This window comes from Triticum dicoccoides, chromosome 4B, assembly GCF_002162155.2.
Source record: "Triticum dicoccoides isolate Atlit2015 ecotype Zavitan chromosome 4B, WEW_v2.0, whole genome shotgun sequence".
Taxonomy (NCBI): domain Eukaryota; kingdom Viridiplantae; phylum Streptophyta; class Magnoliopsida; order Poales; family Poaceae; genus Triticum; species Triticum dicoccoides.
The window spans coordinates 398,808,937-398,816,550 of record NC_041387.1 but is presented as its reverse complement, the minus strand read 5'-3'; the positions used below and the strand labels follow the sequence as shown (position 1 = coordinate 398,816,550).

General features: G+C 42.6%; 1 long non-coding RNA gene and 1 pseudogene across 1 annotated transcript; one reads left to right on the top strand and one right to left on the bottom strand.

The window, feature by feature from the left end:
* The window catches only part of LOC119292692, a 25,949-nt pseudogene that overhangs the window by 8,395 nt on the left and 9,940 nt on the right, over window positions 1-7,614 (top strand).
* Window positions 2,463-4,088, bottom strand: LOC119296317. The gene is made up of 3 exons (XR_005145097.1): window positions 4,005-4,088; window positions 3,879-3,931; window positions 2,463-3,774 (listed from the first exon to the last, which is right to left on the bottom strand). It is a non-coding gene; the product is annotated as an uncharacterized LOC119296317 (long non-coding RNA).

Sequence of the window (7,614 nt, the reverse complement as noted above, 5' to 3'; positions counted from 1 at the left end):
TATTAGTATTGGTCTAGGAGTCCTTATTAGTCTATGTAGTTTCCTTGCACTTCAAGTCATGTGTAATATATATATGCCCCTTGGGCGTTCAATAAAGTTAAGTTGCTTTCCTAACGGAGTGATGAGTGTTGTGAATATTTGAGCAATTTTCCATTAAGTTTAATCCAGAAAGATGATAGATAAAACATGATAACCATCATAGAGATGATAATCGAAACAAGTAGCAAAGTGATGTAAGTAGTCATGCAATTGGGTACATAACAGACGGACATCATATCCACACTGATAGATAAAAGACGTAAAACGGACGCAAACCCTAACAAAAGAGAGAAGAAGACATACGGTGTGGTGGAAGAAGATGTAGGTGTGTTGTTCGTCATTTCGCTGAGGAGGTGGTCAATGTAGGAAAAGAAGTCATCGTTGTTAGCCACGATGGAGGAAGATCCAGCAGTCGCGCTAGAGCGCTCACCAAAAACCTAATTGCCTCTCTCCCATACAGGATTGCAAGAGGCAGGGCTTCGGAGGCCTGCTGTCTCACGTCTCGGTGCACGCGGAGAAGTGAGATGGAAAAGCAGTAGGTGGCACAAGGTTCTGGACGAGGTGAGGGACTTGTGTATTCTGTTTGGTGGAAGAAGAGCGACCTCTTATATAAGCCCCAAATTGATCCACTAGGGAGAGGAAGAGAAACAGTCCGTGCGGCTGTTGAGATTCGTCTCCCACTGGAGGCAAAAAGTTTCAACCTTTTCTTGCATGGCAAAAATTAAGGCAACAAGCACGTGTTCCATAGATCCTAGTGCGGCTCGGCTTGATCACGAAACACGATCGCGTGTGAGGTGAGGCATGGCGCGGCGGGCGGAGCGCGCATGTATGTGCTCTATTCTCAAGCTCTTAGTGGTGTGTGGAACAACTCACCTTATAAGTTGGTACCCAGACCCTTCACTTGCGTGGTGGAACTAAACTTTCCACACCCCTTGTCATGCATGAATGGGTCATATGGGCCTATGGGATTTTCCGAGGAATTATTGGATAAAATAAATGGGCTAAAGCCCAATAATTCCAACAATCCCCCTCCAGATCCCACCAGATCACAGAGGCACATAGAATTTGCCTATGGTTCCAAACCATTGTTTATATACCAGTATTTAGTTGGAAACAGTTAAGTTAAACTTCCACCTAGAACTCCACACTACACCCATTCACAACTTGGACAGTGGACATTGAGCTGCAAGTTTTGTGCAAAAAAGTTTTACGTAAAGCCTTGACCGATACTGGACCGCTGAAAAGCTTTCTCGCAGGTAGGGAGCGTATATTTCATACTCCGGGGACCTTTTCATGAGTTTACTACAGAGTGCAAGTTTAACAGTCTTAACTCATATAGGTCTGTCCCTTCAAGATGTTCTGTAGGACAACATCTTTGCCTACCCAAGCCACTCAAAACACATTAAGATAAATATCAACCTACCTTATAGATTAGGAGGGAATTGCATCATAACGGAGTGGATCTTTACAAATTAAACATTCTCCTTTCAATTACCCAATAGTCTTGCCAATTCTAATTAACGTGATCTCCGATCACATAGAATGGGTTATCACCATGGGTCATAGAATGGGTTATCACCATGGGTAACTTATGTAGTGGGTCTCAATCCCATCTCCCTTGATGCATTGTCTATCACATTTCATGATAAACCCTTTGTGAAGGGATCAGCCAGATTCTTCGATGTGTTTATATAGTCCAATGCTACAACTCTAGAGTTTCCCTTAAATCTGATAGATTTCAGTCTCCTCACATGTCTTGATGACTTCTTATTATCCTTAGAACTCTTTACCTTGATGATCACTGTTGGATTATCACACTTCAATAGGATAGCCGGTATTGTTTTTTCAACTACCGACAAGTCCATCAAAAGCTCAGGAAGCCACTCTGCTTCAATCGTGGTTGTGTCTTGTTAAGATGGTCTGCTTGCAAGACTTCTAGGAAACAACACCACCACCAAGTGTAAACACATAACCACTTGTGGCTTTAAGGTCACCAGGATCATATATCCAATTTGCATCGTTATATCCCTCCAGTACCCTTGGGTACCCGATAGTGATGATGAGGCACAAAATAGCGAGATGATAAATTGCGCGAGTCGCTGTCCAATCTTTCATGGTACTAGCAGCAACAATAAGAAATTCCGATCTAGCAAAGATGCAAGAATGTAAAATCAAAAACTTGCATCGAGTAGATTAGATCGACTCCACGCGCAGCTGCAACAAAATCTCCATGGATTAGCAACGAAGACAATATTTGGTGTCTCCCGACAAGGGACGCTTTTGTAATTTTATTGAAGTCACGATCAAACCAATCTGACTTAGATCGGCCGCTAGCCTTTTATATAGGCATACTAGTAGAACGCCCGTGCGTTGCTACGGGCTTTTAATTTATTTATTTTGGATTACACCTAGTTAAATGGCCATGCGTTGCTACGGGCAACAAAACCTCTTACCGAAACTAAAGCTTGGCATGAGATACTTGTCACAGTATGTTTTGTGTGTACATGTACAATTCATACATATATCTATGCATCATTGGCGTATTCATCTTTTTGACCTCATCTCCAGTGAGCATCCCATCATCGTTCTTGTCGCGCCTGCTAATGTCACACTCCCAAAGGATTTTTTTTTCAGTAGGTTCAATTGATTTAATCCAAAACGGAGTGCGAACATAACTTAGCCCAACAATGTGGAGTCAAAGACTTTCCCACAAAAAAAGCTACAAGTAAGATCTGGCCAATCGTCTCCATCAAGAACTCCTTGAGATGATACTTGTTATTGCCTTCCTCCGGCATTATGTTCCTCTTCCTCGACATGTACCGAGTTCTCCATGCCTTGGATTAAAAGACATGTCCATTAGTCCACATGCCATGAGTCGTTTAGTCTATCAATGAAAGTATTGCTTCTTTTGGTCTAACAAGGCTGCCTCAAAGAGGGGGGCGAGGGCGACAAGCTTGGAGGGAAGTGAGGGGCAAGGCATGACCACCAATATCTGTAGATGGACAACTGAGCTACAAAAATGAGTATATGAAAGGAGATTAGCAATTGTTTTCTCGCTCCACTCGTAAACATAACAAGCAATTTTTCTTCAAAGTAGGTCTTACCCTATTTTTATAAAAGAAAGGCCAGGCACCTTCATGTCTAATAAAACGTTCTATAGCAAATCAATGGAACCAATCAGGCTTCTCTTAATATGCTGATATGCATGGTACTAAATTCCAAACTGGAACTACAACTGACTTCAATATATGCAAGTTCGACAGTGAAAATAGTACTAAGCTTCGCAACGGCCTGCCCAATACCTACTTTCTGCCCAGATGCACAATTGCAAGGTTCAGCTGATTAAGATGCTTGAGTTTATCTGCAATGGTAGAGCATTATCTTTCTAATTCAAATTCAAAGCTAACAATCACAACAGAATATAACTATCACTATGGCAACTGTTACGAAGATGAATCCCTCCTTTCTCAAAGTCGATACGCAAGTTATTTGCTGCCTTCCCATATTCCTCTGGTAGGCAGGGCACCTTCACTCTCAGCGTTTAGTACCGCGTTTTATAAAGTAGTATATGTGTTCAGGTACTGCAGAAAATCACAGAAAATGAATGTTACCGTTCTGGTTTGGTCATTTCACTCTGCTCTCTCCCTTTTCACAGATGCCATTTATGTTATAGACCTTACTTGAAGATGCTCATAATTCATCATTGATGCCTTATCTGCTTCCTCCATAAACTCCCTAGTTCACATACATATTTATATTCAGTAAAAGAAAACTGAAAACACTTTGCTGCAGAGCTTCCAAATTATTACACAAGAAGCAAGCAGACGTCATCCAATCACCTATCTGAGTGCGTGTCCCTGCACAGCTCCGCCGAATCAATGACCGAGCAAACCTAGCCAATCATCAGCCAACCCACATCAAACTACACAGATTAAATAAAACGTAACCAAAGAAGAGTAACTTACAGTGTTGGAGATCTCATCCATGGTGTGAACAATCTCAGCAGAGGGCGGCAGCTACCCAATGTGGCCAACGAGCTTGTCCGACCTGCAAATTTAACCAAACAGTCATAGAAAATTTAGCAATGGATTGTTGTGGTGGGGTAGTGTTGGGATCGAAGGGGGGTTTTCCCCTTACCGCTGGATGACCTCATCGAGTGACGGAAGCCCTTTGCAGTGCGCAGCACATCGAAGCCGTACAGCCGCCGACCCGGCCGGGTCGAGCAGACCGTCGAAAGGCACGCGCACCTACCTGGCCACGCACCCGGCGCTGGCCAGCGCCCACACGAATGTGGTCTCCGGCGGTAACGACGCCATCGACACAACCAGTTCCAGCGCGCCCGCCCACGCCGCCGGGCCCCAGCACGGCCACCAACATCGCTCCTCGCCCCCCACCAGCAATGCCCCCACAAGCGGATGCATCAATCGGAGAAAGAACCAACACCTCCCCTTGTGGTCTCCCCCGCTGGTGGCTGCTCTCCTTCCCGACTCCGGCTTCCAGCGGACGGCGCTCCGATGAAGAGTGCGCCGACGAGGGCGTCTTGGAGGACGGCAGGGAGGGGAGAGAGGATGTCGCTTGGGGAGTTGGGGAGAGGCAGGGAGGGGCTGCGTGATTGATGGGTCTTTTTTTCTAGGTGGAGCGGTGAAAAAGGAAAGAGGAAGAGGGCTTATTAGGATTTGAGAAAGATCGACATATTAGGAAAATTAGGATTTGGAATTGATTGTCATGAAACTAAATTTTATTGATTGGTAACGTGCTATCAGTTCCTGCCCGTTTATAACGTGTCTAGTTAGGAAACTTTGGAAAGGTTAGGAAACTTTTTATTGTGAGGGTAAAAAAAATTAACGTGAGTAGATATGGTGGTGGGATGTGAGACGAAAATAAACCGGACTATTCAACCAACTTGTCCATTAGGAGTAGAGATAGAGATTATTATTATTATTAGAGATTAGAGATTAGAGATTAGAGATTAGGGATTAGAGATTAGAGATAGAGATTAGAGATAGAGATTAGAGATTAGAGATTATTTGTTTCCTGAAAATCTATTATTTGTTTCCTAAAGCAAATTGCATTAATGAGAGAGATCCGTTGATTTGGCTAAGGTAGGAAAGAATCTATTATTTGTTTACTAAAGCAAATTGCGTTAATGGGAGAGATCCGTTGATTTGGCTAAGGTAGGAAAGAATCTATTATTTGTTTCCTAAAGAAAATTGCATTAATGAGAGAGATTTGTTGATTTGGCTAATGTAGGCGGTTTTTGCGGTTCGTGGCGGCTTAGTGTGAGGTGGGACGAGGTACCAAAAAAAAACCATGGGAGGTGGGACGAAAAAAAATCTGGGAGGTGGGAGTTGTCCCTGGTTAACCTACGAAATTTCGTAGATTTTTTTAGGACGAAAATAAACCGTGGGAGGTGGGACTAAAAAAAACCTAGAAGCGAGACTACCAACTGCTCCCTTAGGAATAGAGATATAGGCATCCACATCCGATCGGAACCGACTCACAAGCAAACATAGTTGGTACGGACTCTCTCTCTCCTATTCAAACTAAGCTAGATTTACCTAATTAAATATCTAGCCACCTTGATCACCTAGGAAACTATTTGACAACGTCACTAGTATACTAGACAAAAAGAAATAGACTTGACTCATGTAACATGATACACTATGTTCACAGTAGGTTGCCAAACCGAATCAAAATTGACTGGTATATTTCCTACCATAATGTGTCAACACATGGAGTTCTGAAGGTTGGCTTAACTTCATCTTTCTTCGGTTCAGTTGGTGGAATCTCAAAGCTAAAAGAGCCAACTTGTAACACATTCGGAAGATTATCTCTTGCACTAACGGCCACATCAAGTGAAGTCCATAACTCACAGTACTTTTGAGATGGCGTGTTATCCTTTGTTGAGCATGCCAATGAGCATCTCCCAGGTTAGATACAAACCGGCTTAGGTTGCTCACAACAAACGAGATGTCAGGCCTCATAGCGCTAGCTATATACATAAGCGAGCTGATGATTTGAGAATATCTCAATTGATCCTTTGTTTCTCCTTCATTCTTTCGAATCAACACACTTGAATCTTAAGGTGTTCCAGAAGGTTTACAATCTGAATATCCAAAGAGACCTAGAACCTTCTCCACATAGTGGGACTGTAACAAAGTGATCCCACCATCATCACCTCTCAAAAGCTTGATGTTCAATGTAACATCAGCTATTCCAGGTCTTACATCTCAAAGTTATGAGATAGAAAATATTTCACTTCCTCAGTGACCTTGAAATTTGTCCCAATATAAGTATGTCATCAACATACAAACACAACATAACTCCCTCGCCCCCACCATGGCGATAGTACAAACGTTTGTCGGCTTCATTTGCACCAAGGTCTTTCAAACTTCTCGTGCCATTGCTTAGGTGCTTGTTTCAAGCCATACAAAGATTTCGCCAACTTACACACCTCTCCTTCATGACCATCTACTACAAACCATCAGGCTGTTCCATTTATATTTCCTCTTCCAACTCTCCATTTAGGAAAACTGTCTTGTCCATTTGATGAACGAGAAGATTGTGTGAGGCAGCCAATGAGAGTAGTACTCGAATGGTCGTCAATTTGGCCACATGCTCATAAGTATCAAAGAAATCTTCACCTTCTTTTTTGGAGATTTCGCCAACTTACACACCTCTCCTTCATGACCATCTACTACAAACCATCAGGCTGTTCCATTTATATTTCCTCTTCCAACTCTCCATTTAGGAAAACTGTCTTGTCCATTTGATGAACAATTAGATTGTGTGAGGCAGCCAATGAGAGTAGTACTCGAATGGTGGTCAATTTGGCCACATGCTCATAAGTATCAAAGAAATCTTCACCTTCTTTTTTGGTTAACCCTTGGCTATAAGTCGTGCCTTGTACTTTTCAATTGTACCATCAGGCCTAAACTTTTTCTTAAGCATCCAATTACATCCTACAGGTTTACACCAATAAGGACGATCAGTGACCTCCCATGTCCCGTTAGGCATGACGGAATCCCTTTCGCTACATAGAACTTCTTTTCAGTATTCAACATCAAGAGATGCATAAGCTTTTGAAATAGAAGTGGGAGTGTCATTCATGAGGTACACAATGAAATCTCCACCAAATGACTTTGCGGTCCTTTGTCTGTTGCTCTTTCTAGGAGCTTCATTGTCATCCTCCTTAGGAATCTCAGTGTGTTTCCGCTTAGAATGTTCCAATGGAACAAAACGTTTAGGAGTTGCCTCTAACCTCTGACTAGATGAGCTACACATATCTTTTATAGGAAAATATCCTCAAAGAAGCCTGCATCATTCGACTCCATAATTGTACCAACATTCATGTTAGGGAATCTCAGATTTGACCACTAAAAATATGTAGCCAATGCTATGGAAAGCATAGCCCAGAAAAACACAATCAACGGCTTTGGTCCAAGTTGATGCTTGGGAATCGGCACGTTGATTTTTGCCAAGCAACCTCAAGTTCATAAATAAAAGAGTTCAAGCCTTTTCCTTTTGCATTCCTCAAATGGGGTAATCTCTTTATTCATTGTGGGAACTCTGTTT